Source organism: Bufo gargarizans, chromosome 2, assembly GCF_014858855.1.
Source record: "Bufo gargarizans isolate SCDJY-AF-19 chromosome 2, ASM1485885v1, whole genome shotgun sequence".
NCBI lineage: Eukaryota > Metazoa > Chordata > Amphibia > Anura > Bufonidae > Bufo > Bufo gargarizans.
The window spans coordinates 223,837,179-223,854,267 of NC_058081.1; positions in this window are offsets into that span (position 1 = coordinate 223,837,179).

The following is a 17,089-nucleotide window of genomic DNA, read 5'->3' on the forward strand; positions in this document are numbered from 1 at the left end:
TGAGGCGGTGAGCGGGAAGGCCGAAGTTACGCTGTAGCGCAGACAGGCGAGCAGCGGCAGGATGTGAACGCCGGAAGCGCGAACAGACGGCCCGCACTTTATGCAGCAGCTCTGACATGTCGGGGTAGTTGTGAATGAACTTCTGCACCACCAAATTCAGCACATGCTGCCAAGCAAGGGATGTGCGTCAAATTAGGCTAGTCCCAGAGCTGCAACGAGATTTCGCCCATTATCACACACCACCAGGCCGGGCTTGAGGCTCACCGGCAGCAACCACTCGTCGGTCTGTTGTTCAATACCCCGCCACAACTCCTGTGCGGTGTGGGGCCTGTCCCCCAAACATATGAGTTTCAGAATGGCCTGCTGACGTTTACCCCGGGCTGTGCTGAAGTTGGTGGTGAAGGTGTGTGGCTGACTGGATGAGCAGGTGGAAGAAGAGGAGGAGGAAGCCGAGAAGGAGGAGGTGGCAACAGGAGGCAAAGAATGTTGCCCTGCGATCCTTGGCGGCGGCAGGACGTGCGCCAAACAGCTCTCCGCCTGGGGCCCAGCTGCCACTACATTTACCCAGTGTGCAGTTAGGGAGATATAGCGTCCCTGGCCGTGCTTACTGGTCCACGTATCTGTGGTTAGGTGGACCTTGCTACAGATGGCGTTGCGCAGTGCACACTTGATTTTATCGGATACTTGGTTGTGCAGGGAAGGCACGGCTCTCTTGGAGAAGTAGTGCCGGCTGGGAACAACATACTGTGGGACAGCAAGCGACATGAGCTGTTTGAAGCTGTCTGTGTCCACCAGCCTAAATGACAGCATTTCATAGGCCAGTAGTTTAGAAATGCTGGCATTCAGGGCCAGGGATCGAGGGTGGCTAGGTGGGAATTTACGCTTTCTATCAAATGTTTGTGAGATGGAGAGCTGAACGCTGGCGTGTGACATGGTTGAGACGCTTGGTGACGGAGGTGGTGGTGGTGGTGTTGGTGGTACATCCCCTGTTTGCTGGGCGGCAGGTGCCAACGTTCCTCCAGAGGCGGAGGAAGAGGCCGAGGCGGCAGCAGCAGAATAGGCCGAGGCGGCAGCAGCAGAAGAGGTAGCAGGGGGAGCCTGAGTGACTTCCTTGGTTTTAAGGTGTTTACTCCACTGCAGTTCATGCTTTGCATGCAGGTGCCTGGTCATGCAGGTTGTGCTCAGGTTCAGAACGTTAATGCCTCGCTTCAGGCTCTGATGGCACAGCGTGCAAACCACTCGGGTCTTGTCGTCAGCACATTGTTTGAAGAAGTGCCATGCCAGGGAACTCCTTGAAGCTGCCTTTGGGGTGCTCGGTCCCAGATGGCGGCGGTCAGTAGCAGGCGGAGTCTCTTGGCGGCGGGTGTTCTGCTTTTGCCCACTGCTCCCTCTTTTGCTACGCTGTTGGCTCGGTCTCACCACTGCCTCTTCCTCCGAACTGTGAAAGTCAGTGGCACGACCTTCATTCCATGTGGGGTCTAGGACCTCATCGTCCCCTGCATCGTCTTCCACCCAGTCTTGATCCCTGACCTCCTGTTCAGTCTGCACACTGCAGAAAGACGCAGCAGTTGGCACCTGTGTTTCGTCATCATCAGAGACATGCTGAGGTGGTATTCCCATGTCCTCATCATCAGGAAACATAAGTGGTTGTGCGTCAGTGCATTCTATGTCTTTCACCGCTGGGGAAGGGCTAGGTGGATGCCCTTGGGAAACCCTGCCAGCGGAGTCTTCAAACAGCATAAGAGACTGCTGCATAACTTGAGGCTGAGACAGTTTCCCTGGTATGCATGGGGGTGATGTGACAGACTGATGGGGTTGGTTTTCAGGCGCCATCTGTGCGCTTTCTGCAGAAGACTGGGTGGGAGATAATGTGAACGTGCTGGATCCACTGTCGGCCACCCAATTGACTAATGCCTGTACCTGCTCAGGCCTTACCATCCTTAGAACGGCATTGGGCCCCACCATATATCGCTGTAAATTCTGGCGGCTACTGGGACCTGAGGTAGTTGGTACACTAGGACGTGTGGATGTGGCAGAACGGCCACGTCCTCTCCCAGCACCAGAGGGTCCACTAACACCACCACGACCATGTCCACGTCCGCGTCCCTTACTAGATGTTTTTCTCATTGTTATGGTTCACCACAACAACAAATATATTATTTGGCCCAATGTATTGTATTCAAATTCAGCGGGATATAAATTTGAGGCCTAGTATTTAGGCGCTGGGTGACCGGTATGGATTTAGTGACAGAATTAGACTTGGAAATGCACAGAAGCGTGTGTGTGAAGTTATTCTGAATGACCCAATGTGCACCTTGAATATTATATACCCTTTTTGGGATAGATTTCAAATAGCTCTGATATAGCAGGAACCACTAAATTATGAAATTGCTAAATTGGGAATTGTACTTCAACCCAGAACAAAAAATGTGCTTTGACGGGCACTAAATAACTTTCCCAGCTACAACAGTACAGCGGTAACGAGAGATTTAGAGGGATTTAAATTTGAGGCCTAGTATTTAGGCGCTGGGTGACAGGTATGGGTTTAGTGACAGAATTAGACTTGGAAATACACAGTAGCGGGTGTGTGTGAAGTTATTCTGAATGACCCAATGTGCACCTTCAATATTATATACCCTTTTTGGGATAGATTTCAAATAGCTCTGATATAGCAGGAACCACTAAATTATGAAATTGCTAAATTGGGAATTGTACTTCAACCCAGAACAAAAAATGTGCTTTGACGGGCACTAAATAACTTTCCCAGCTACAACAGTACAGCGGTAACGAGAGATTTAGAGGGATTTAAATTTGAGGCCTAGTATTTAGGCGCTGGGTGACAGGTATGGGTTTAGTGACAGAATTAGACTTGGAAATACACAGTAGCGGGTGTGTGTGAAGTTATTCTGAATGACCCAATGTGCACCTTCAATATTATATACCCTTTTTGGGATAGATTTCAAATAGCTCTGATATAGCAGGAACCACTAAATTATGAAATTGCTAAATTGGGAATTGTACTTCAACCCAGAACAAAAAATGTGCTTTGACGGACACTAAATATCTTGCCCAGCAACAACAGTACAGCGGTGGGTAACGAGAGATTTAGAGGGATTTAAATTTGAGGCCTAGTATTTAGGCGCTGGGTCACCGGCAGTGGCGTAGCTACAGGGGTCGCAGCGGTCGCAATTGCGACCGGGCCCCTGAGCCAGGGGGGCCCACGGCCCCCCCACCGCCTCCTATTCAAAATCCAGGCTAGGGCCCGCCCTAGGGGCAGTGGACACGGCGCAGCGCAGGCCGCATGTCTGTCATGTCAGAGGGGGCGGGCGGGTGGCCGCAACATTGAGTGAGGTCTGACTGAGTGAGGAGGAGCCGGAGGCGTGGTTTCCGCGCATCTCCGGCTCCCAGTCAGATCAGACACTCAGAAGCAGGCGGCAGTGGCAGTGCGGACATGCGGTGGCTGCGGCGGCGAGGTGAGTTTTGAGACTAATAAAATCTAATTACTGGTGACAGACAGTGGCAGGAGGCGGCAGCGCAGAGCCCAGGGCCCAGCTTGATGGGATTGGGTCTTGGGATCATGGAGTGAGTGGTGGGAGTCTGGGACTGGGACTCTGAATTCTGTGGGAGTGGGAATCTGTCTCTGTGGCTGAAGTGGTTACTGGGCACACTACTTACTGTGTGTGTGCCAGGCCCAAGGGTCAGACTCAGGCCGCAGGCAGGCAGTGTGTGGGCCTGCACCAGGCAGGGGCACTGGCCCCTGGCCTGGGCAGGCCAGGCAGTGACTGCTGTTACTGTGAGCCAGGAGAAGCACTGCAAGCAAGTGTGCGTGCATGCCACTGTGCCAGCCTGCCAGGGGCAGGCTGCAGGCAGCGGCCCGGGCCCCCAGCGTGATGCCCACTGTCTGTTGCTGACTGGCGCTGGGCACTTAAATTAATGACAGTGTGTGTGTGCCAGGGGGCAGGCCACAGGCAAGCAGTGTGTGCGCCTGCTCCAGGCACGGGCACTGCCCCTGAGGTAGGCAGTGAGGGAGTCTGATGGGACTGACTTGTAAAAGTTAGATGAGAGAAAAAAGTCTGAGTGCACTCAGACTTTTCTCTCTCATCTAACTGAAGACGCATGGTAAGGCCCCATTCACACATCCGTAAGTGTTTTGCAAATCCACGGGCCCGTGGATACGCAAAACACTGACATCGGTAATGTGCGATCCATAATTTGCGGACCGCACATTGCTGACATTGCATAGAATATGCCTACTTTTGTTTGCAGATGCGGACAAGAGTAGGGCATGTTCTATTTTTTTTCGGGAACGGAATTGCGGACCCGGAAGTGCGGGTCCGCAACTCCGTGTCCAGGCTGCACATCATGCAGCCCCATAGAAATCAATGGGTCCGCAATTCCGTTCCGCAAAATGCAGAACAGAATTGCGGACGTGTGAATGGGGCCTTATTGGTAGGTGCCAGACCAGATGTGACAACTCCAGACCCTCAGACTTTTCTATGCTCATGGCGGTGGGAGATCTAGGATGGGTGTTTGGGTGGGAGCTCTGGAAGGGGTGGTGGGAGGCCCGATAGATATGTGGGGGCTGGGGGGCCCATAAAATGTTTTTGCTATGGGGCCCATGCATTTCTAGCTACGCCCCTGGTCACCGGTATGGATTTAGTGACAGAATTAGACTTGGAAATGCACAGAAGCGTGTGTGTGAAGTTATTCTGAATGACCCTATGTGCACCTTCAATATTATATACCCTTTTAGGGATAGATTTCAAATAGCTCTGATATAGCAGAAACCACTAAATTATGAAATTGCTAAATTGGGAATTGTACTTCAACCCAGAACAAAAAATGTGCTTTGACGGACACTAAATATCTTGCCCAGCAACAACAGTACAGCGGTAACGAGAGATTTAGAGGGATTTAAATTTGAGGCCTAGTATTTAGGCGCTGGGTGACAGGTATGGGTTTAGTGACAGAATTAGACTTGGAAATACACAGTAGCGGGTGTGTGTGAAGTTATTCTGAATGACCCAATGTGCACCTTCAATATTATATACCCTTTTTGGGATAGATTTCAAATAGCTCTGATATAGCAGGAACCACTAAATTATGAAATTGCTAAATTGGGAATTGTACTTCAACCCAGAACAAAAAATGTGCTTTGACGGACACTAAATATCTTGCCCAGCAACAACAGTACAGCGGTGGGTAACGAGAGATTTAGAGGGATTTAAATTTGAGGCCTAGTATTTAGGCGCTGGGTCACCGGTATGGATTTAGTGACAGAATTAGACTTGGAAATGCACAGAAGCGTGTGTGTGAAGTTATTCTGAATGACCCTATGTGCACCTTCAATATTATATACCCTTTTAGGGATAGATTTCAAATAGCTCTGATATAGCAGAAACCACTAAATTATGAAATTGCTAAATTGGGAATTGTACTTCAACCCAGAACAAAAAATGTGCTTTGACGGACACTAAATATCTTGCCCAGCAACAACAGTACAGCGGTGGGTAACGAGAGATTTAGAGGGATTTAAATTTGAGGCCTAGTATTTAGGCGCTGGGTGACAGGTATGGGTTTAGTGACAGAATTAGACTTGGAAATACACAGTAGCGGGTGTGTGTGAAGTTATTCTGAATGACCCAATGTGCACCTTCAATATTATATACCCTTTTTGGGATAGATTTCAAATAGCTCTGATATAGCAGGAACCACTAAATTATGAAATTGCTAAATTGGGAATTGTACTTCAACCCAGAACAAAAAATGTGCTTTGACGGACACTAAATATCTTGCCCAGCAACAACAGTACAGTGGTGGGTAACGAGAGATTTAGAGGGATTTAAATTTGAGGCCTAGTATTTAGGCGCTGGGTCACCGGTATGGATTTAGTGACAGAATTAGACTTGGAAATGCACAGAAGCGTGTGTGTGAAGTTATTCTGAATGACCCTATGTGCACCTTCAATATTATATACCCTTTTAGGGATAGATTTCAAATAGCTCTGATATAGCAGAAACCACTAAATTATGAAATTGCTAAATTGGGAATTGTACTTCAACCCAGAACAAAAAATGTGCTTTGACGGACACTAAATATCTTGCCCAGCAACAACAGTACAGCGGTGGGTAACGAGAGATTTAGAGGGATTTAAATTTGAGGCCTAGTATTTAGGCGCTGGGTCACCGGTATGGATTTAGTGACAGAATTAGACTTGGAAATGCACAGAAGCGTGTGTGTGAAGTTATTCTGAATGACCCTATGTGCACCTTCAATATTATATACCCTTTTAGGGATAGATTTCAAATAGCTCTGATATAGCAGAAACCACTAAATTATGAAATTGCTAAATTGGGAATTGTACTTCAACCCAGAACAAAAAATGTGCTTTGACGGACACTAAATATCTTGCCCAGCAACAACAGTACAGCGGTGGGTAACGAGAGATTTAGAGGGATTTAAATTTGAGGCCTAGTATTTAGGCGCTGGGTGACAGGTATGGGTTTAGTGACAGAATTAGACTTGGAAATACACAGTAGCGGGTGTGTGTGAAGTTATTCTGAATGACCCAATGTGCACCTTCAATATTATATACCCTTTTTGGGATAGATTTCAAATAGCTCTGATATAGCAGGAACCACTAAATTATGAAATTGCTAAATTGGGAATTGTATTTCAACCCAGAACAAGAAATGTGCTTGAACGGACACTAAATAACTCGCCCAGCTACAGCACTAGGGACAGATTTAGCTGGATATAAATTTGAGGCCTAGTATTTAGGCGCTGGGTGACCGGTATGGATTTAGTGACAGAATTAGACTGGGATATGGCCAAAAAATGAACAGACTATTGCTGGTTAAATGCACTTGGTGTGACAGCTTCACCCTGATGTAGGCTTTAGCCAAAAAACAACCACACCATTGAGGGTTAAATGCACTTGGTGACAGGCGCAGCTTGCCCCTGATTTTGTATATGGCCAAAAAATGAACAGACTATTGCTGGTTAAATGCACTTGGTGTGACAGCTTCACCCTGATGTAGGCTTTAGCCAAAAAACAACCACACCATTGAGGGTTAAATGCACTTGGTGACAGGCGCAGCTTGCCCCTGATTTTGTATATGGCCAAAAAATGAACAGACTATTGCTGGTTAAATGCACTTGGTGTGACAGCTTCACCCTGATGTAGGCTTTAGCCAAAAAACAACCACACCATTGAGGGTTAAATGCACTTGGTGACAGGCGCAGCTTGCCCCTGATTTTGTATATGGCCAAAAAATGAACAGACTATTGCTGGTTAAATGCACTTGGTGTGACAGCTTCACCCTGATGTAGGCTTTAGCCAAAAAACAACCACACCATTGAGGGTTAAATGCACTTGGTCGCAGCTTGTGCTGGCGCACCACAAGACACAAAATGGCCGCCGATCACCCCAGAAAAATGAGACTGACAAACGGTCTGTGCAGCCTAAAAACAGTGAGCAATTGAGGATCAGCAGCTCAATGATCCACAGCTGCAGATCGATCAGTTAATCAAGTCCTTTGGAGGAGTTAATCTGCCTAATCTCGCCCTACTGTCGCAGCCGCAACCTCTCCCTACGCTAATCAGAGCAGAGTGACGGGCGGCGCTATGTGACTCCAGCTTAAATAGAGGCTGGGTCACATGGTGCTCTGGCCAATCACAGCCATGCCAATAGTAGGCATGGCTGTGATGGCCTCTTGGGGCAAGTAGTATGACGCTTGTTGATTGGCTGCTTTGCAGCCTTTCAAAAAGCGCCAAGAAAGCGTCACAAAAGCGCGAAGAAAGCGACGAACACCGAACCCGAACCCGGACTTTTACGAAAATGTCCGGGTTCGGGTCCGTGTCACGGACACCCCAAAATTCGGTACGAACCCGAACTATACAGTTCGAGTTCGCTCATCCCTAGTTGCTACACAAGGTGTAATAAAGAAATTGATTGGAATCCCTCTGGAGTGCCGTGGCTTATTCAACACTATCTCTACACTAGAAGCATGAAAGAAATTCCAGAATTCAGCTTGGGGCATTCCACAACCCTTCCCCCTTATTCAAGTGAGGGATTTAATTGACCTTGCCCCACTAGAACTGAAACAAAGTCTCCCTCCCTCGATCCGGTACTCTAAAACCCTGGCCCTTTCCTTGTTTGGAGAGGAGGGCGAAATAGGATGTAGAGAACTCATTTTCTTTCTTTTTCCTGCAGCTAAACCTTTCCCATCCCTATACTCATTCCTCCACTCTTGTTTATCTAAATATATACCATATCAAGCATTACTCAGACCCCTAACCTGGTTCGAAAGCCTGATCTGCTCACAGACCACTCCTAAAAAATTAATTTCACAATTATATAAAAGACTTAACTCCCCTACTTTTATACCTCAATTAGCCTTCATTGGCTCTTGGGAGAAAGACCTAGGGGTCTCTCTTTCCCTGGAAGACCAATTACGGCTTTATAAGGAACCCCATACTTCTTCCAGGTGTGTCAGAATACAAGAGAATGGGTATAAAATTCTCACCAGGTGGTATAATACTCCTGAAGTCACTTGTAGGTTTGATGTAGCAGGGTTTGACGCCTGCTGGAGGTGTGGAGAGAGGGGAGGTTATTTCTACCACATCTGGTGGACTTGTCCACTATTCTATAAGTGGTGGACTGAGATCTTTAAGCAATGCAACCAAATATACAAGATGAAGATCCTACCTTCACCCCAACTAGCTCTTCTAGGGCTCTCCTCTTTCTAAACTACCACTAGTGTCATACTATTGTTAAATAAATTACTAATGGCAGCCAGTCTGCTAGTCCCTCGTAATTGGTTATCCCCAGATCTTCCATCACTTGAGCACTGGATAAACAAAGTGGATACCATATATAGATTTGAAGAACTGGCCGCTTGGGAGAGTCATTCCCACAATAAATTTTGTGCCCTATGGAAATATTGGAAGGAATTCAGACAGTTTAGCAGAGGCCACTGACCGTGCACTGACCTCACTTTGATCCCTATATTACACATATGAGTTGCGATTACTGATGATATATATTGTCCTCTGAGACAACATCTACTGTTACCTTAACTGTTAATACGCAGCATATTACAGTTTATTGCTGCAAACTGTTTCACATTCTATATGTGTAATACTGATACTTTTAATAAAGCATTGAAAATAAAATAAAAAACAAAAAAAACAAAAACAAACATGTACAGGCCACTACAAAATGAAGTTGTGCCACAAAATATACAGTATTATGACCTCATGGAATTAATAGCTACATCATTAGTGATAACACAGGGTCAGGACAGTACAACAACATTGCTTGCACATCTGCTTTTGCCCATTCGGGCCACCTCATGCTACGGGCAACTTGCTCCCATGTCGCCTCCTTCCGAACTTTGTCCTGGTAGGCATTTGTCCGGATGTCCCATAGTTCGGGCCTCTCCTGCACCAAATTGATCAATTTCTCTACATTCCAGCGAGGCATATTTGCTGAAAAGCCCAATTCAATGAATGGCACACCACACACCAAACTTTTACCTCAGGTGCCTAGCAATCAGCAATCTGCATAACCTATGACCTTCAACTTCCTGTAATATTTTTTTATTTTATTCTATTGGCACAAGGTCTGACAGACAGGTTGCCATGCAACTGATTGTAGAAAGATGACATACGGTTGTGCATCCGCATTTTTAGTGGTCCCATTGACTTAAATGGGTCCGCTAACCATTTTTCGCGGACAAGAATAGGACAGGTTATATTTTTTTGACGGACTGGAACCACGGATGCGCATAACAATAGGTGGACTATCCGCATTTTCAACGGCATAGAAATGAATAGTTCCTCATCTAAACAGCTAAATGTGCGGAACGGATGAGGAAACAAACAACGGTCGTGTGCATGAGGCCTAAAACCTATAATTGGGGATGAGCGAATTTCTAAAAAATTCAATTCGGCCGGTTCGCCGAATTTTCCCAAAAAATTTGCTTCGATCCGTACATATTTGCAGCGAATCGCGATGGAAAACGCCTATTTCCGGGCTGCATAGAGCTTTTATATCGGTGTAGAACACTGTGCCTTGCAGTAACACGCAGAGGGAGTGTGCTGGGGTATTGAAATAATATTGTCAGTCAGTATGACATGCAGATGACAGGCGTTGCTATTAGAATCACTGCACACTTTACTTATTTGGGCAGTCACAGGGTCAAAACTGACCAAATAACTCAAGTATTAACTCAGCCTTATGCCTCATTCACACATCAGTGTTTGGTCAGTGATTTCCATCAGGGATTTTGAGCCAAAACCTGGTGCGGCTCTAAACATAGAACATGTGCAGATCTTTCCCTTATACCTTATGTCTGTGGAGGCTCCAATCCTGGTTTTGGCTCGCAATCACTGATGGAAATCACTGACCAAACACTGACTGTGTGAATGAGGCCTTACAGGTCCATGTTAGCGTCAAGAAGAAGCGCACTCCTTTTACACCCTCGTCAGCTGATTCCACATAACTGTGTACAGAACCTGTTCTATTAAACACTTATACAAGTAGAGCTCCCCCCCCCCCCTCAACAGAGTGGACAGGGTGTCAGCAGTAAGTTTGTGTTGAAGTCTCTGATTATTTTGCCCTTCCTCTGATCCATCAGAACAATAACCCACATAAAACGGATCCTGTCTGGGGAGCATACGCCTTCACTTGGTCAGCATTTGGTCAGTAAGGTAATATTTGCATGTCTTCTGTGTTTTGTACACACTCCTGCTTTTGGCTACCAAACCATAAGCCAATTCTGATGCGACCATATAGGCCTTACAGCTGCTACACAGACAGGATCCGTTGTGTGTCTCATTTTTCCTTTCTTCTGACCGATCAGAATAAAGGTAAAATAATCAGTGATTTCAAGAAGGCCAAATAAGGACAATAGCGACCCCGTCATAAAGTGGGGAGAGTGGAAACAGCATGAGAATTCCACAGAGTGGCCCTATAACATAGTGGTGAGGTGGAAGCAGCATGAGGAGACCACCAAATGGCACAATGACAGGGTCTGGAGGTGACAGCAACATCAGGAGGCCACAGAGTGGCAGAATGGCAAAGTGTGGAGGTGACAGCAGCAGTATGATTAGGCCACAGAGTGGCACAGTGACATAGTGTGGAGATGGCAGCAACAGGAGGCCACAGAGTGGCAAGGTGACATAGTGTGGAGATGGCAGCAACAGCAGCAGAATGATACCACAGAGTGGCATGGTGACATAGTGTGGACATGGCTGCATCAGGAGGCCACAGAGCGGCAAGGTGACATAGTATGGCGATGGCAGAAACTGCAGCATGATACCACAGAGTGGCAAGGTGACATAGTGTGGACATGGCAGCATCAGGAGGCCACAAAGTGGCACGGTAACATAGTGTGGAGATGGCAGCAGCAGCATGATACCACAGAGTGGCAAGGTGACATAGTCTGGACATGATAGTATCAGGAGGCCACAAAATGGCAAAGTGACATAGAGTGGAGATGGCAGCAACAGCAGCAGCATGATACCACAGAGTGGCAAGGTGACATAGTGTGGACATGGCAGCATCAGGAGGTCACAAAGTGGCATGTGACATAGTGTGGACATGGCAGCAGTAAAATGATACCACAGAGTGGCACGGTGACAAAGTGTGGAGATGGATGATCTAATCTGATGTATCAGGCATTGGTGGGTGGAAATCCTGGCTGATCCACGCCTGATTCATCTTGACAAAAGTAATTCTCTACACATTTTGGGTGGGCAGGCGAGTTCTTCTTGGGATAACTATGACCCCTGCTGCTCTAAACACCCGCTCTTATGCCACACTACTGGCCGGGCAGAACAGCTTTTCCAGGGCAAACACGGCCAGTTGCAGCAACAAATCCAGTTTGACTTCCCAGTAGTCCAGTGAATCTTCTATGACAGCTGGCAGAGTACTGTAAAAGTATGCCACCACCTGCTGGTTCAGGTCCTGCTCTACCTGCTTCTGCTGGTGAGTAGTCTTTTCACTATGTAGGTGAAGAAAGCTGCCTATCAGCGACTCTAGACTCAGGCTCTGGTGCTGCTGTCACTTGTGACGAAGTTGAAGATCCAGTCAACCAATCAAGAACCGCTGGGTTGCTGGTCAAGACACGACCGCTAGCTGACATGTAGACCTGAGGCCTCGTGAAGAAACTCTTAGTGCAACGCCCCATTACTCTGCTGCGACCTGTGCCTGTGCCAGAATCATTTACGCTTTTGACACTCCCCTGTGCAGTTCCTGGCACTTCTCTGTCTGACATACTTTTAGCTGAACTAAATAAATGAAAAGCAAATTAAAACACCCATAAAAGCGCCAAATATATATTTATTTTTTGACTGAGATAGGAAACTAAAGGATTTGAAATTGGCAACAAAACAATTTCAGCATAAATAACAGCAAAAGTGAACAGTGTATATGTTTCTTGAATTGGACTAAAATAGGCCACTAAACAATTTCTTTTAAAATAACACAAAAAGTGAACTGCAAATATATTTCTCTAAAAATAAAAAAATATATATTATTTTAGCGCAACTATCACCAAATGTAAACTGCGTCTATTTTTTATTATATTGTAGTGAAATTTGACAATAAACGGTTTTAGCGCAAATAACACCAAATGTGAACTGTCTATTTTTCTCTAGAAATATGGCAATAAACGCTTTTAGCACAAATAACACCAAATGTGAACTGCGTCTATTTTTCTTATATTGTAGTGAAATACCACAAGAAACGCTTTTAGCGCAAATAACACCAAATGTGAAATGCGTCTATTTTTCTTGTATTGTAGTGAAATATGACAATAAACGCTTTTAGCTCAAATAGCACCAAATGTGAACTGCGTCTATTTTTCTCATATTGTAGGGAAATGTGACAAGAAACCCTTTTAGCGCAAATAACAGCAAATATGAACTTAGTCTATTTTTCTTTGTTTCTCTAGAAATATGGCAATAAACGCTTTTAGCGCAAATAGCACCAAATGTGAACTGCGCCTATTTTTCTCGTATTGTAGTGAAATGTGACAAGAAACCCTTTTAGCGCAAATAACAGCAAATATGAACTTAGTCTATTTTTCTTTGTTTCTCCAGAAATATGGCAATAAACGCTTTTAGCGCAAATAACAACAAAAATGACCTGCGTAAATATTTCTCGTATTGTGTTGAAATAGGCCACTAAATGATATCAGCATAGTTAACAGTAAAAGTGACCTGCGTAGAGGGGGGGCGGAGATAGCGCCAGAGTCGGATGGCTGTGTGATGTGAAGCTCTGAGGAGGACGATTCCCTCACAAGCACAGATTATTAGCTAAACAAGCTTAAAATGGTCAAAATCGGAGGCCCAAGGTCTGCTCTGGAGCTGACACTTAGGAGCTGACCCGATCCTCATCTCAAACTGATGACATGGAGAAATTCATAAAGAAAGCCGCACAGACATAGTGCGGCCAGAGAATCCAAAATGGCGCCCAAACCACCTCGTACACCGAAAAGCAAACAGCAAGCTGGAAGCGCTGCTGAGAAGGTGAGAGAGGAATCCCCAGGGGCCGATGTACTCCCACTCTCTAGATCCTTTCTAAAGAAGGTTTTATTGGAAGCCCTGGAGCCTATTAAGACTGACCTCAATTCCATCAAGGAGGACATGAGACACATAGGGAGAAGGGTGGAAGCGCTGGAGGAAGCGCACACCGTCCTTACTGTGCATAAAAATGAGATCGCCTCCTATCTGAGTGTACACCAAAAACATCTGAACGCTCTCTATATGCAATTAGAAGATCAGGAGAACAGAGGCAGGCGTAATAACCTGCGTTTCAGGGGCATCCCTGAATCGGTGGGCCCTGATGAGATCCCAGAAACAGTGATGCAAATATGCCTGAAACTCTTGGGCCCAGACTCCACACATGAAGTCATTATTGAGCGAGCTCATAGAGCACTGCGTCCCAAGCCCCCAACTCACAGATCCTCCTAGGGACATAATTTGTCAATTTTTGCATTTTCCGGTCAAAGAGGCAATCCTAAATAGCGCAAGAAATACCCTTCAATTGACATGGGATGAAAACCCAATTTCTATATATCAGGACTTAGCTCAATCTACATTGAAAAAACGTAAATCGCTCAAACCACTCACTGATCTGCTGAGAAACAGAAAAGTCATATATAAGTGGTTTATAATTTCTGTTTGGGCTTTCCTTCTTTCACAACGGCCGCAGGATCTCCATCCAATCCTACAGTGACCTGGACAAAGCCTATGACATCCTGCAAATTCCACCGCTTCCCATTGTAAACTGGGAAATAGACCAGGACTTATTTGATATACCTACCCTACCCTCAGATGAACCGGGGGAGACTCCTCGCACTCAATAGTCTCAAAGAGCCAGAAGAAAGCGTCAGGCCTCCTCCTCCAAGCGACTGTCACTCACTGACGACTGACCAAAATTGCAAAAGTCCTTCCAATCCTCTCACTTGATCAGGACTCTCCAACCACTGGTCCCCTGGAGAAAGAAAAGGGTGGACTACGCCTTCCTTGCATGGACGTCTATTTAGTAAAAGTGCCTACTCCAAATTCTTAAAGTTCTTTCATCTATAATGTTTTGTAGTCAAAGTATTGCTATATGTTTTACTATACATACCTACTTTTCATATGTTTTGCCAGAAAAATCTCACCACCCCTCCTACTCATAGTTCCTGTTTAAGTTGGGGCTCCAACCTAAAACATTTTCTCTTTATTGCGGGTTCGTCATGGTTGCTCTTTAGTAAGAGAACCACTTTACCCCCCTATGCTCTTAGAGCTACAGAGCTACCAAGTGCCAACTTGGTGCTGTTTTTGTCTTTGTGTTAATGTTTTTGTTGCAAATTTTTTTTTGTTCTCAGACAGGTTCCAGGGGCACACTAAAACATATAGTTTATTGCATGCTATGCATTTCCGGCGTCATGAAAAATGCTTCTGTCCATTATCACTAATTTGCATTCTGTTCAACATTAGGAATATGGAGAACAAGAACAGTGATATACGCATCCTTCATAGAACTCTTTGGAAACAAAACTTACCTCGAGGTGGCACCCTCCCTCTACTCCAGTCGGTGGGTGATATGCATTTGCCACACACATCATTAGCTTGGTCTGCACCACCATACTTTTTCAAAAATGTCTGACCTTAAACTTGTATCATACAATGTCAAGGGGCTGAGATCTCTTGAATAAGGAGAGATGTTCTATAGTTTTCCTACAGGAAACCCACTTTAAACAGGACAACTATCCCAACCTCTCATTCTCCAAATTTCCTACTTGGTATCACTGCGGATCTGGGGGTGCTGCCTCGAGGGGTGTCAGTATTGGTTTCCATAAAGGCCTACTTTCCATTACAATTCCCATATCCAAGACCCAGAAGGCAGATTTCTCATTCTTAAAGGACTTGTGGGTAGATCACTATATACTTTAGTGAATGTATATGCTCCTAATACGGATCAGATCAGCTGGCTCTCCACATTAATATCAATAGTAAAAACCCACAGAGAAGGCATATTAATTATGGCAGGGGATTTTAATTTAGCCTTTAATCCCTTGATAGGTACCACATCCAAGAAGTCATCTGTTTCCCAAAAAGCTCTCAATTTCCTGCATTCTAAACTCCAGAACCTAGGTGTCATTGACATATGGCGTTGTCACAATCCTCAGGGACTAGATTATTCCTTTTACTCCCCAGCAAACAAGTCCTATAGCAGGATAGACTATATCCTAATCTCTAAAGAACATCTGCAACTATGCTCATCCTCCCGCATAGGGGATATAACCTTGTCAGATCACTCCCCTATATTCTGTGACATCCACCCTCTCAACAGATCAAATAAAAACTTGATCTGGAGATTCAATGAATCTCTATTAGGAAATGATAAGTACAAAACTCAAATATCCTCCTTCCTTGAGGAGTATTTCTTAATCAACAATACCCCAGATATATCCCCCCCAGATACGCTCACAAAGCCTTTATCAGAGGTAGATTAATTAGTCTCTGCTCTTTTCTTAAAAAAGAATCTGAGAAAAAAACTCTCTACCCTACTATCTAAAATCCATGTATTGGAAAAAGCCCATAAACAATTGCTTCTTGCCCTACACTTTTTGGAACTCTCCTCTCTCAGAACAGAATTGAAAAATTTTCTCAATGACAAATCAGCCAAATACTACCTATCTGCACAGTAAAAAAATCTTTGCCCACGGTAATAAGGCCTCTAAATTCGCAATGCAGAGAATTAAACAGAGACAAATTTCCCGCTATATCCAGAGCATTAAATCCCCACAAAATACCCACCTGTTTAAAGCGAAATGAAATAGCTGAACAGTTTAGGAAATTTACTCTTTACAATCTCCCCCCACTATACTCCCAGATCCCTCACAGGATAGAGAGTCCAGTATCAGTTCCTTTTTATTCTCTTTAAAACTGCCATCTCTTTCCACACCCCAAAGAATATCTCTATCCAGGCCAATCACCACAACAGAGATTTTAGCCGCCATTACGTCAACTCCTAAAGGTAAATGCCCGGGTCCAGACGGGTTGCCCATAACTTACTTTTCGACATTTAAAGACATACTTCTCCCCTTTTTGCTCCCAATATACAAACCGGATTCCAAAAAAGTTGGGGCACTATACAAATCGTGAATAAAAACTGAATGCAATGATGTGGAGATGGCAAATGTCAATATTTTATTTGTAATAGAACATAAATGACAGATCAAACGTTTAATCTGAGTAAATGTATCATTTTAAAGGAAAAATATATTGATTCAAAATTTCACGGTGTCAACAAATCCCCAAAAAGTTGGGACAAGTAGCAATAAGAGGCTGGAAAAAGTAAATTTGAGCATAACGAAGAGCTGGAAGACCAATTAACGCTAATTAGGTCAATTGGCAACATGATTGGGTATAAAAAGAGCTTCTCAGACTGGCAGTGTCTCTCAGAAGCCAAGATGGGTAGAGGATCACCAATTCCCACAATGTTGCGCAGAAAGATAGTGGAGCAATATCAGAAAGGTGTTACCCAGCGAAAAATTGCAAAGACTTTGCATCTATCATCATCAAC